Consider the following 13,848-nt stretch of genomic DNA (forward strand, 5'->3'; position numbering starts at 1 on the left):
GGTCGAGAAGCACTTCCAAGCTGCCTCCCTCATATGCCCCAGATTCAGCACATCCCTATCCCTACTTTCATGTTACAATTGTGCTGGTAGTAACCCACTTGCTGAGCAAACCCCACAGGATTTTTTGGTGCTGCAGGGATCTTTTAGCTCAGGTACGAGGAGCATTGCTGCAGAGCAAATGAGGAAACCAAAAAACACCCATGAGAGAGAGAAGCAACCAGCTTAATCATGAAAGTTCTTTATTGCCAGGTAATAACCATAGGGGAGCCAAACAAACAAAACAGTTATAATATTAAATCTAACTTAAATTTGATTATAAAAGTCAGGTTTAGAAAACTATAACTGATCACACAAGTCAGGGTCAGAAGGCTATACCTGGAGCAAGAGAGAGAGAGCTCTTGAATTAATTGGGGTTCCCAAGTGGTGGTAGCTGAGGGTCCGGAGTGCTGGAGACAGGCAGAGCCCCCAGCATAATCAGTCAGGAGAAGATTAAGTCCCAATGGAACTGATGCAGATTTTGGATCCAGGCTTGAACACTTACTTGAGCATGGATAGGGGTTTTTGTAAAGAAACAACAATGGTTCAAGGGAGAACACTAGATTTGTTTATGTGTAAATTGATGGCTCATGGAAGTATACCAAAGTTGTTTTGTTCAGGCTAGACAATGGGAGCTGATCATTTCTGGCTATGGGCGGTGTTTCTTGGAGGGAGCTCACAATGCAATTAGGGAGCTTCACTATTTTGGTTACCAATAAAGGATTTATTACTAGAATTGGTCTGATAATTACTGAGCTGGGTGTGTACAGGCATGGGTTCATTGACATCTGAAGCAGAGATCCCCATCATGCAGTGCTTCCCTGCTTTTCTGGTCCCAGAGTTCCATGTGGTTCTTGCATTGGAATCTCTGTTCTCCATTCTGTATGCTCATGGAGATGCCTCTTTGTCCCATCTTTGATGCAAATGAGGCTAGGGAAGTTTCCTTAATCCTGTCATCCTTATCCCAGGGATTTAGGTGTGTCTCCCACTGCCTTTTCATTGCTTTTTGTAAATCTTTCTTCTGATGCAGATTTGGTTCAAGCAGAGGCTGGGATTGGCGAGGTCTTTTCTGAGTCAGACAGGCTGGGTACTGTGCCCTGGTTCCCCAAGAACACAGAGCTGCTAGGTAACACTCTGTCCATGTGGAGGAGTGTGTTCTCAAGGGCACATCTACAAAAGGGAAAGAAAGAAAGAACAGAGACGGTATTATGAGTGCACTCACAGGCATGAATCACAAAAGTTACACACACCTCTTTCTCACTGTCCCTGGGCTGGCACACAGGTCAGGGTGAGTCCCAGTTATGGTGAGGTTTGCGGAGAAGGGAAGGGTAGACAAGGAGAAAAGGGCAAGAAGGGACAAAGGGTGATTTGCAAAGGAGATTGAAGAGGACATTGGATGACATGTTCCAAGAGATCCTGCAAGCCTCTGCTGCTTTGGATACCGAGCACAGAGCTTGGAGGATCACCCTCCTGGACAAAATGGCCAGGGATAGAATGGAGAGGAGATTGGTGCAGGAAAAGGAGAGGGACATGCAGCAGGAGATATTAGTGCTACTCACTAACAGACATGCTGTGGATCCTTGTTGACCTTTAGCTTCCACTGTCCCATGCTTGCCTTCATCTGAAGCCCATAGAGAACTGCATTCCAGGCCCTCCCTCCACCCCCTCTCCCACAGTCCACTGCTGCTACATTACCCCTACTCCACCCCAGGGGAGAATACTGGCAATCACAGCTGCACATACACCAACTGTGTCTTCCACCAGTCAGTGTATGTGTTTGTGAAATGGAAATGAGTGTTATGTCCCCTTCAAAAGTTCTTTTCCCTTTTTGATTAAGTCCAATCCATTACAAATGTGTCTGTCTGCATGAGTATGGAGTAAAAGTATTTACGGAAACTTAATTCATCTTTATTAATTCACAACATATGCTGGCTGGGGCTGACATCAGTCACAGATAACAGTAATAAGTGCCTTTGCAATGTTATATTACTTCAAACACAGCACTCATTATAAGGTTCATATTGGGAAGGGCAGTGCCAGGTACAGCACAGTGGAGCAACACACATTACTGTGGTTCACTATTGAAATGGTCTTCCAAAGCTTCCCGGAGCCTAATAGCTCCACACTGAGCTCTTCTTATAGTCCTGATATCTGGCTGCTCAAAATCAGCAGACAGCCATCCCACTTCCACCCCAGTGGAAACTTTTGCTTCATAGATATTATGCAGAACACAGCAGGAAGCTATAACCATTGAGATATTTTTTTCAATTTTGAGAGTAGGCAGCACCAGCGACCTTTCAAACCACCAAAGGCACATTAAACTATCATTCTGTATCTGCCCAGCCTGTAGTAGAAGCACTCTTTGATGCTGTCGAGGTACCCAGTGTACAGCTTCATAAGCCATGGAGCGAAGGGTAGGCTGGGTCTCCCAGGATCGCTATTGGCATTTCAATATTCCCAGTGGTAATCCATCAGTCTGGAAAGAAAGTTCCTGCTTGCTTTCTGAACAGTCCTGTGTTTTTAAAGATGTGTGTGTCATGCACCTTCCCTGACCAGCCCACACTGATGTCAGTAAAGTGGCCCGGTGATCCACCAGCGCTTGCAATACCATAGAAAAGTAGCCCTTTCTGGAAAGGTGGTTTGGTGCCAAAATAGGGATATGCATGCCATCTACTGGCCCACTGCAGTTTGGCAACCCCATTGCTGCAAAACCATCCTCTATGTCCTGCACGTTGCCCAGGGTCACAGTCCTTCAGACCAGGATGCGATTAATGGCCCTGCACACTTTCAGCACAACCACCCCCATGGTGGGTTTCCCAACTCCAAATGGATTCCTGACTGAGTGGTAGCAATTGGGAATTGCAAGTTTCCACAGAGTGATCACTCACTTCACGACTGTCAGTGCAGATCTCATTTTGGTGTCGCTGCACTGGAGGGCCGGGGCAAGTTCTGCGTGAGGATCCAGAAATGTAGCCTTGCATATCTGGAAGTTCTGCACCCACGGCTCATTATCGCAAAGCTGCATTATGATGCAATCAGTGCTTGTTTCTCAGGCCCAGAACTGGTGCGCCATCATCTCCATGAATGCACCAACAACTTTTGCTTCTATATCCCACAGCAGTCTAGCCTCCAAGGAATCACCATGTTCTCCTCTGGCAGCTCTGCAACTACTGCAGGATCAGGCACGCCATTCTCGCAGTGGTCATCACAATAGTGCAGAGCTGTGCAGGATTTAAGCTTCTGACACAGATGGTGGACAGTGAGAAGAGATGTGCGGGTTTGTGGGGATTTTGAAAACAGGCATGAAATATGATGGCATGCAGATGAAATTACAGAACGTGGAACGCTGCATTAGGGGATGTTGAAATCATTCTACCCGTCACCCCCGCGCAACTCATTTGGCCCCATGAGACATTGCAAAACCTTCCCAGAACATCCTGCACTAGATGGTGGTGAGTTGCTCAGGGGGATAGCTACCCACGAGTGCACTGCTCTCTGCATTGATGCAAGTACTAGTCGTAAGGATGTGCACTACTGACACAAGAACTGTAATGTGGACACGCAAAAACCATTTAATTACTGTGGTGCCTTGTAACTGATATAACTTAGGTCAACAATTTTGTCGTGTAAACAAAAGCTGAAAGAAAACAGTCCATTTCAATTTTTTATTGTTTCAATATTTTTGTGTCAAAGTTTTCATTAAAATTGGCACATTCTAATACAATGTTTTCATTTCAGTGAAAATGATGGAATATTCTTCTGTCAACATTTTTTTGTCCAGCTATAGTCATGAGTTTGGTTTAACATCCTCAGTAGAGAAGGTGTCAACTCCAACAGCTTGGTGCCCCCTATCACTATGCTGGAGCTTTGGTTCAGTACTGACTCAGAAGAAAAAGTGCTTAGCTATTCCCACTTTCTACAGCACCTTGTTTTTCCTTAGTAGTTATCCATCCTTCCTATTTATATGGCCCTCATTGCCATAGTATCTGAATCTCCCAAGTATTTAAAAAAATAGGGGGAAAAAAACCAATCTGTTTCACTCTCTCTTCCCAGTGTGAAGGAGAAATAGCTTGATTACATTTTGTTTGCATTGGTGTGTGTGTGTAAATTATTGAGCATCTGACTATGATGAAATATTGTGATCATAATTTGCGGTGATGTGGGTGCAGAATACGGGAACATTTGTGTATCAAGAAACAAAGGCATATAAAACCAATCACTTTCTATTCAAAAGGATCTTTGGCTGAAGGATGTAAGGGTAGGATAGATCACAGAGCAGATGTACTGAGTGTGTGAGTCTGTGTGAATCAAATTGTGGGGAAGGAGAAGGTGATGGAAGAAAGACAATCTTAACAGGACTCTTATATCCCTCCCTTACAACAATAATGCACTGTTGTCACACAAATCTAATCTACCTACTGTATGTGGTGCACTCTAATAACAAAATATGCTCACTTTGAATGACTTAGGCCATGTTCTTTACGTCTGATTATCCAGAAGAGAATTCTAGAGCCATGGAGTTGAATAAGCAAAAGACTTTGGTCCAATTAATTTTTTTACTGTAGGAATTGTAGTTAAACTCCACTCATAGAACTTTGGAGAGTGAGAATTTAGAAGTATCCATTGTGGAGGATTAAAAATAGGGTAGAAAATGCCAGTCTTCTTTTAATCAGCAAAAAAGCTTGCAACTGGCTATATGGTGTACGATGATGTTCTTGAAGTCAGGAGATGATGTATATTTCTATAATTCTTTATACTCATGTAAAGAAGTTGAATCTCCTGAATTATAAATCACAGATTCTTATTCAGTTGCAAGTACAATCATCTGTTATATTTCCAGAGCTTATCTAACCATAAACAGTTCTTATTCCTGAAAGAACCTTAAAAAAATCTATCCATGTTAATCTTTCAGGAAAATGTTTGATTCAACAGATGTTCAGCTATACAAATAAAATGTATAATACATAAACTTTTGGAAATGTTGCTTTCTTCAAGCATTGCAAATGGAGCATTTGGCTTACACATTTATAACAGACAAGCTGCAAAGTGAAATACAATGTACAGTATTGTATTATACCATGTTCAGTTTAGGGAATTTGAATAAAATTGTGATTGACTCCTGTGCATTGTGGTGGTGGAGTGGAGAATGGGCACAAGGAGCTTCTCTCCCTCTGTAAAGAGATGGCAAATATCCCCAGTTCACACATGAGAAACAGAGATATCAATTCCTTGCCCCAAGCATGCTTTCCTTAATAACTGTTAAATATAGAAATTATAAATAAACGAATGATCAAAACCTTGGGGTGGATTTTACATATATCACTCATTTGATTAATTCCATTGGCTGCCGGATTTGGCCACTTAATCCCAACTATTCAACACACTGTTTGAGTGTTTTTATACAGCACTATCTGTGTAGGCATAAAAATAAAGAGCCAAGGCTTGATTTTAGCAGTGTTCCAAGTAGTACAAAAGCCAGATGTGACCATCTGGAAGACCTGCCTATGTACAATTTATGAATTGGTTATTTTATGAACTCTTTGTATAACTCCACTTCCAATGCATAGTAAATCAATCATAGTCAGACAAGTCCCCTGTCACGTATCATACACCCTACCTGGAAAAAGCTACAGAACAAACAAAAGGAACCATTAAAATTGTAATGACGCTGCTCTATCAGGACAATGGGTTTGTTAAAGAGGGTGCCTGAGCTGGAAGAATCCAGTTATATTCCAGGTGATCTGCGGGCATGGGGTTTTGAAGCAGAACAAAGAACCCAAAGGTTGATGCAGCCCTTTAAAAACACAAAGGCTGAGAAATTGCGGGAGGAGGAGGGAGGAAAGAGAGGGAGGGAAGACTCAGAGAGGGACTCAGAGAGGAACAAAAAGACAAATTTATGGAGGCTTGTTGACTGCCAGACTAGCCAAAGGTGAAGAATGCTGACTGTAGGTCAGAGAGACTTCATGTTCTAAAGGAGAAGCCATGTGCGGGAGAGGCAGGATCCTGGGCTCCTTAGAAGACTCTTTGGGGCAGGGAGTTAGTTAATTACCACGATGATGTCACTTCCCTGCCTTAAATAGCTTTTGCATATGCAGGAACTCTTTGTTTCAAAGCTTGGTTCCTATGCCAAACAGTGGAAAAACACTGGTATTGCAAGATGGAGTCCAGCACCCCCGAACCTGAAGCAAATACTCACCAGCAACCACACACCACACAACAGAATCACTAACCCAGGAACCTATCCTTGCAACAAAGCCCGTTGCCAACGGTGTCCACATATCTATTCAGGGGACACCATCATAAGGCCTAATCACATCAGTCACACTATCAGAGGCTCGTTCACCTGCACATCTACCAACGTGATATATGCCATCATGTGCCAGCAATGCTTCTCTGCCATGTACATCGGCTAAACTGGACAGTCACTACATAAAAGAATAAATGGACACAAATGAGACGTGAAGACTTAACACATTCAAAAACCAGTCGGAGAACACTTCAATCTCTTTGGTCACTCGATTACAGACCTAAAAGTGGCAATTCTTCAACAAAAAAACCTTCAAAAACACTCCAACGAGAGACTGCTGAATTGGAATTAATTTGCAAACCGGACACAATTAATTTAGGCTTGAATAAAGACTGGGAGTGGATGTGTCATTACACAAAGTAAAACTATTTCCCCATGTTTATTTCCCACCCTTCTCTCCCCCCCCCCCCGTTCCTCACACGTTCTTGTCAACTGCTGGAAATGGCACACCTTGATTATCACTACAAAAGGTTTTTTTGTTTGTTCCCTCCTCCCCCCCTCTGCCCTTCCTGCTGGTAATAGCTCACTTTACCTGATCACTCTCATAGAATCATAGAAACATAGAATATCAGGGTTGGAAGGGACCTCAGGAGGTCATCTAGTCCAACCCCCTGCTCAAAGCAGGACCAATCCCCAAATAAATCATCCCAGCCAGGGCTTTGTCAAGCCTGACCTTAAAAACTTCTAAGGAAGGAGATTCTACCACCTCCCTAGGCAACGCATTCCAGTGTTTCACCACCCTCCTAGTGAAAAAGTTTTTCCTAATATCCAACCGAAACCTCCCCCACTGCAACTTGAGACCATTACTCCTTGTCCTGTCCTCTTCTACCACTGAGAATAGTCTAGAACCATCCTCTCTGGAACCACCTCTCAGGTAGTTGAAAGCAGCTATCAAATCCCCCCTCATTCTTCTCTTCTGCAGACTAAACAATCCCAGTTCCCTCAGCCTCTCCTCATAAGTCATGTGTTCCAGACCCCTAATCATTTTTGTTGCCCTTCGCTGGACTCTCTCCAATTTATCCACATCCTTCTTGTAGTGTGGGGCCCAAAACTGGACACAGTACTCCAGATGAGGCCTCACCAATGTCGAATAGAGGGGGACGATCACGTCCCTCGATCTGCTCGCTATGCCCCTGCTTATACATCCCAAAATGCCATTGGCCTTCTTGGCAACAAGGGCACATTGCTGACTCATATCCAGCTTCTCATCCACTGTCACCTCTAGGTCCTTTTCCTTACAGTGTGTATGGTAACACCCATTGTTTCATGTTCTCTGTGAATATAAAATCTCCCCACTGTATTTTCTACTGCATGCATCCAATGAAGTGAGCTGTAGCTCACGAAAGCTTATGCTCAAATAAATTTGCTCGTCTCTAAGGTGCCACAAGTACTCCTGTTCTTTTTGCGGATACAGACTAACACGGCTGCTACTCTGAAACCTGTGCACAGGATGTAAGCCCTAATACAAGTATTGGAGCTAAATGAACTATTCTAGCTGTAAGCAGTTTCTGGAGCAGAAAGTCCTGAGTTGTTTGTTCTGGTAGCTGTGAAGTTTATAGCCCAGATCATCAAAGATATTTAGGCATCTAACTGCCATTGAGTTCAATGGAAGTTAGCCACCTAAATATCTTTGAGGATCTGGGCCTATGTGAATTTTTCCATAAAGTCTATGGAGCCACAGAATCACTGCAGTACCTCCCAGAACACTAAAGGCGCTCAGCAATTATGCTCAGCAATCAATGGATCTTTAATTGTTCCAGCCAAAAAAAATTGTCTCCTTCACTCATGGTTTTCTTCTGCAGCTCTTGTAAACTGGATCCATCTGTCAATAATATTCACAGGTTTTCCTAGATTTGTTTGAATAGCTTTCAGAATTGTAAAGAGGATTTGTACACTTTAAAAAATGATGCAATATGTAATTAACCTCATTGTCTCCATTCAAGTAGCAACCTGATAATATATACATACAATTTACACAACAGCACAAGCCTTCTAAACACTGAGGGTATACATGTATCTTAAAGGACCTGCTTCAGCAAATGACTTAAGCACATAAGTGTCTTGCTGAACACATCCTCACTAGTGCTCGCCATAACTCACAATTTCTGTTTTGCAGGAAAATCCAACATCTAAAACATGCTCCTGTAGAACACTTCAATTGTGATAAGTCAGCATTTTCCAGTTGGAAAACACATTGGAAACTTTTCAAAACAGCTCTAATACTCATACACATACCTGAGGCAGAGCTATAAAAATATATTGACAGGCTTGCCCTTCACAATAACATATTTATGATTATAAATTCAAGCTAAGTCTATTTTATCTGCAGTACATTTAATGGGTTATAGAAGTTATGATCAGTTGTACACGTACAAAAGGGGAAATGTCTGCCTAGAAAGAAGTACTGAGGAAAGGGATATGGGGTCATAGTGGACCATAAGCTAAGTGAGTCAACAGTGTAACGTGGTTGCAGAAAAAAGCAAACATCAGTCTGGGATGTATTAGCGGGCGTGTTGTAAGCAAGACACGAGAAGTAATTCTCTACTGTACTCTGCACTGATGAGACCTCAACTGGAGTAGTGTGTCCAGTTCTGAGCGCCACATTTCAGAAAAGATGTGGACAAATTGGAGAAAGTCCAGAGAAGAGTAACAAAAATGATGAAAGGTCTAGAAAACATGACCTATGAGGGAAGATTGAAAAAACTGGGTTTGCTTAGTCTGGAAAAGAGAAGACTGAGAGGGGACATAGCAGCTTTTAAGTACATAAAAGGTTGTTACAAGGAGGAGGGAGAAAAATTGTTGTTCTTAACCTCTGAGGATAGGACTAGAAGCAATGGGCTTAAATTGCAGCAAGGGTGGTTTAGGTTGGACATTGGGGAAAAACTTCCTAACTCTCAGTGTAGTTAAGCACTGGAATAAATTGCCTAGGTGGGTTGTGGAATCTCCATCATTGGCGATTTTTAAGGGCAGGTTAGACAAACACCTGTCAGGAATGCTCTAGATAATACTTAGTCCTGCCATGAGTGCAGGGGACAGGACTAGATGACCTCTCGTGGTCCCTTCCAGTCCTATGATGGCATTGACTGGAAATAACTCTAATGTTGCTAGTATCAGCATATTTTGGAGCAATATGATTTTTTTTCCAATTGTACTGCTGATGTTTTAAAGGTAACATAGACAACTTTTGGATTGATGGGGGGTTACTGAATGTGGAGTTGTCTTAATGGTTTACTAGAGTTGTCCTCTGTAAACAAGTGGCGTTGCATACTTATTAGCCAGCAAAGGAACACCACAAGAATGAGAAGGATACAGTGATTGCTCTTAAACACCAGGCTCCAACTCTTCCAACAGACGTGCTAGTGCTGACCATTATGTCTGTGCAGTGACTCAGTGACAGAAAACATGGTGTCCTGCTTATCTTTCGGCTAAGACATTTTGCTGAGGTGAATAAAAATCTCATTAAGCATTAGCAAACAACAAACTCAGTTTCATCACTTTTTCCTGCTCCTTAAGTAGAACAAACCAACTGATCCAACCACTGACACAAAGAGCTCCCTACCTCCATTTGTCAATAATATTTGCTTGTGAAAAAAATCTTGGTGTGTCCCTCTGTAAGCACAAGAATCTTTAGTTTAACACCCCCAGAGACACATTCATGGGCCAATTATTAAATAGCCTCTCTCTTTGGTACCCCATTTCCCTATCCCATCCCTCATTATCCCAACAGGAAAAAGACCAAACAAAAGCAAAGAAACCAGATGTGTTAGCTGATATTTTTATTGAGAAGTCTATTCTAGGGATGCTTTCTCATCCCAACTTATTTATTTTTGATTGACAAACTCTGACTGTTCACTACTCTGGCCTGGAGAGAAAAGTATGGTATTGCCAGGGTCCAGCACTGGATGAGTGATTATGACTCACTAATTTGACTTATCTGACACCTGTGTTCATGTTTAGGTGTGGAACAGTAGAGACTGACAAAATAAGGCTCAGCTGGAAGCCCACAGTCTGGAAGATAATTAATGGCCAATGAGAACTATACATTTTGAAAATTAAAAAGGATTATCACCTATAAAAAAATCTCTGGGATATTGTACCTAGTGCATTTAAAATGACCTTTACAAAGGGTTAATCACAATGGGACATTCAGACAATGTAGCAAATATCTCAATCAATTTTAGTTGAGATATTCATATTAACTGTTTACCAATATAGGCTTCTGTCAGTGCAGCTTGTCCTTACAGCAAAAGCTGCGTGGGACTGTGGATAGGCATCCCTTATGCCATCATCTGGTATACCATATTGTGGGGAACTTTCCAAGTGTATTATGGGGCTGTCTCTGTGTACTGAGAAATACCATCACTTCTCCCAGAGAACTGGGGGAGTTTGAGATCAAATTTCCACAAATCCCTTTTTAGGATGGAACAATCTCCTCTTTTGGGTGCGTGCACCATTTTTCCTTCTCATTGGCAGAAACTTGGATACTCTACTGGTTAGTGGCACCATCTTGGCCATTTAAGGACAGGACATAGGATTCTTTTGTATTTGTAGAACCACAGCGTCGGACATCTAGGGAGGATGAATGGAAGATAAGAGTGAATGAAGCTGACTAGTGAACTTCCCTAACTGTGGCGGGGGCAATATATAGGATGCATATCCCAATTCTGACCCTCTCCTATGTTGCCTCTGAGTACATAAACAGAAAGAGAACATAACATAAGAATGGACATAGTGGGTCATACCAAAGGTCCATTTAGCCCAGTATCCTCTCTTCCAACAGTGGCCAATGCCAGGTGCCCCAGAGGGAATTAACTGAACTGAACAGGTAACCATCAGGTGATCCATCCCCTGTCGCTTATTCCCAGCTTCTGGCAAATGGAGGCTAGGAACACCATTCCTGTCCATCCTGGCTCATAGCCACTGATGGACCTATCCTCCATGAATTTATCTAGTTCTTTTTTGAACCCTGTTATAGACTCTGCCAGAGGATGTTGTGAGGGCCAAGAATTCCACAGGTTGACTGTGCGTTATGTGAAGAAATACTTCCTTTTGTTTTAAACCTGCTGCCTAACAACTTCATTTGGTGGCCCTAGTTCTTGTGTTATGAGAAGGAGTAAATAACACTTCCTTACTTACTTTCTCCACACCAGTCATGATTCTATAGACCTCATTCATATCCCTCCTTAGTCACGTCTTTTCCAAGCTGAAAAGTCCCAGTTTTATGAATATCTCAAATAATATATCGGAACTAATATGAATATCTCAACTAAAATATAATTAAAATAAAACTAAATAACGAAACTAAAATATCTCAATCAATATCTCAACTAATAATCCTATCTAAAAGTATGATTACTACATGTACCAAACAATTTCCCACGAATATAAACTTGAACATCCAGTTAGGACTAGACTTTAACCTTAAGCACAAACCCGAGCAGGGGGTGGTATGTAGGCTGAACCAAACCCAGAGGTAGCTCCTGGAGGCATTGTGGCTCAGAGATGCACATCTGAGTCTTGTTGACTTTCCTCCTTGCTTGTATGGGGGTAGTAATTTACCGCTGTCCTATAGCATTCTGTACCACCTGAGTGCGTGGAGGAGTACATCAAAGCTCAGCTTCTCCCTGCCCATTGACTCCAAGGTGGAAGTTAACCAATAGATAGCTCACTAGGCCAACACAAAACTTCTGCACCATTTAAAATCCTCAGTCTAAAGTATAAGCCCCCAATCCTGCAGTTGTACGCACATGCTCAACTTTATACACTGAGAATCCCACTGAAGTGAATGGTAGCTGGATCAAAGCCCAAGTTGGTAAAATATTTAGGCAATTAATACCAGAATCATTCAATAGGAATGGCATCATTTGATGATTGACTAAATATGTGGCCGTTAATGCTGCTGAGACTTTGCCCAGCCACGTCAAAGGTAATTTTTGTCATCTGGCTTGTCTTGTTGATATCTGAATTCACACAAAACACTATCAGATTAAGTGATTAACTACTCATCTTTATTTTCCATTTTTTAAAAAACAATCCATATTGCTTGATTTTGCTAGGGTCAAGATTTCTTTTTTTAAAATACACTAATAATATTGCCATAAGGCTTGATCTTGCAGATTCTACTCACATGAGTAAGGGCTGAGGATGGGGTTCCACTGATGCCTTTGTTTTAAACACATTCTGCATGTACTTGCATATAAATGAAACTTAAAGAATGACAGGTTATCACTTGGTTTTTTGTGTGTGTGATTATGAAATATATATAGTTGTCATCTGCCAGATGTGCAAGTCCAGGGACTTCAGCTGTTGTCTTTATTATTTAAGATAGTGGGTGAGGTTTTTCCCCCCATTCAATTTGGGAGAAAATATTCCACCGTTTTCTAGAATCAATTACATTCATTCATATTTTATTTTGAATAGTCTTTTACTAACTCCCCCCCAACATATTGAGAAGAAATGAGCTGGTCACTCTGAAAAAGTCAAAACTTACCTAAGTTACTACAGCATGGTACTGGAGAACCATATGTATTCCTTCCTGTCACACAGGCTGGCCCTTGAAGGGACCAGCCTACCTGTGACAGGCTGCTGTAAGGGAGAAGGAGACAACTCAGAAAACCTGGAAGTAATTAAATTCCTAGGGGTAGTTGACAGCTAATTCGCTTTACAAAGGGTTACCAGGGCTCAGCTGAGGGATTTTCCCAGCAATGGGAAGCTCCTGAGGAGAGGAGCTCCCAAGAGAGTTCACTAGAGTAAGGGGTCTGGTAGGTGTGCTCCCAGGGAACTCCCAAACAGTGGCAGAAAGCCCAGTCTGGTAGGAACTGCATGTAGTCCAAGAGGAGAGCTTCAATGGACAGATTTCTGCAGACTCCTGGCTCCAGGGGAGGTGAGTGAACCCTGCTGGAACGGAGTGGTAGATCCAGGTGGGAACAGAAACATTGACTGACTCTGTCTCCAAGCTAAGATGCCAGTATGAAGGTTTGCTTGTATTTTTATTGGGCCTTTGCTTAACAAATGAGACCCCACAGAAGGAGCACTGTTTCCTAGCCTTGGTGAACTTATCACTGACATTAGGGGACACTGAGGCAGGGAGCATCTACAGCGCTTGGCAAGGGCCGGTACACCCTGTGACACTTACAGATAGAGGTACTGCAGTACATCAGATATTACAGTGGGATAAGTCACTTTTGAATGGAGACCCCGGTAGCTTCCTCTGACCATAACAGCAAGAGCATGTAGCTAAACAATCTGCTACCCAATTGCTTTTTGTTTGTGGACATTACTTAAGTTGTAGATTCATTTTATTAGCAAAAAGAAAAGGAGTACTTGTGGCACCTTAGAGACTAACCAATTTATTTGAGCATGAGCTTTCGTGAGCTACATCGGATGTTACTCACGAAACCATTCATTTTATTGTTATATTTAGATGTCTGTTATTGGTGCTGATGCTCTCCTTACTGAGACATTTTTATTTGACAATTCCCATTTGTGATGTCATACGCCCTGCA

General features: G+C 42.2%; 1 long non-coding RNA gene across 2 annotated transcripts in view; it reads right to left on the minus strand.

Moving 5' to 3' along the window:
- Positions 1–330: 330 nt before the first annotated feature.
- LOC311517133 overlaps positions 331–13,848 on the minus strand; it is a 39,071-nt gene continuing 25,553 nt past the window's right edge. For both annotated transcript variants that reach the window (XR_014710608.1, XR_014710609.1), the window contains one exon: positions 331–1,206. This is a non-coding gene — a long non-coding RNA (uncharacterized lncRNA). The remainder of the gene's footprint in view (positions 1,207–13,848) is intronic.

Source organism: Lepidochelys olivacea, assembly GCF_965140295.1.
Source record: "Lepidochelys olivacea isolate rLepOli2 genome assembly, chromosome: 2".
NCBI lineage: Eukaryota > Metazoa > Chordata > Testudines > Cheloniidae > Lepidochelys > Lepidochelys olivacea.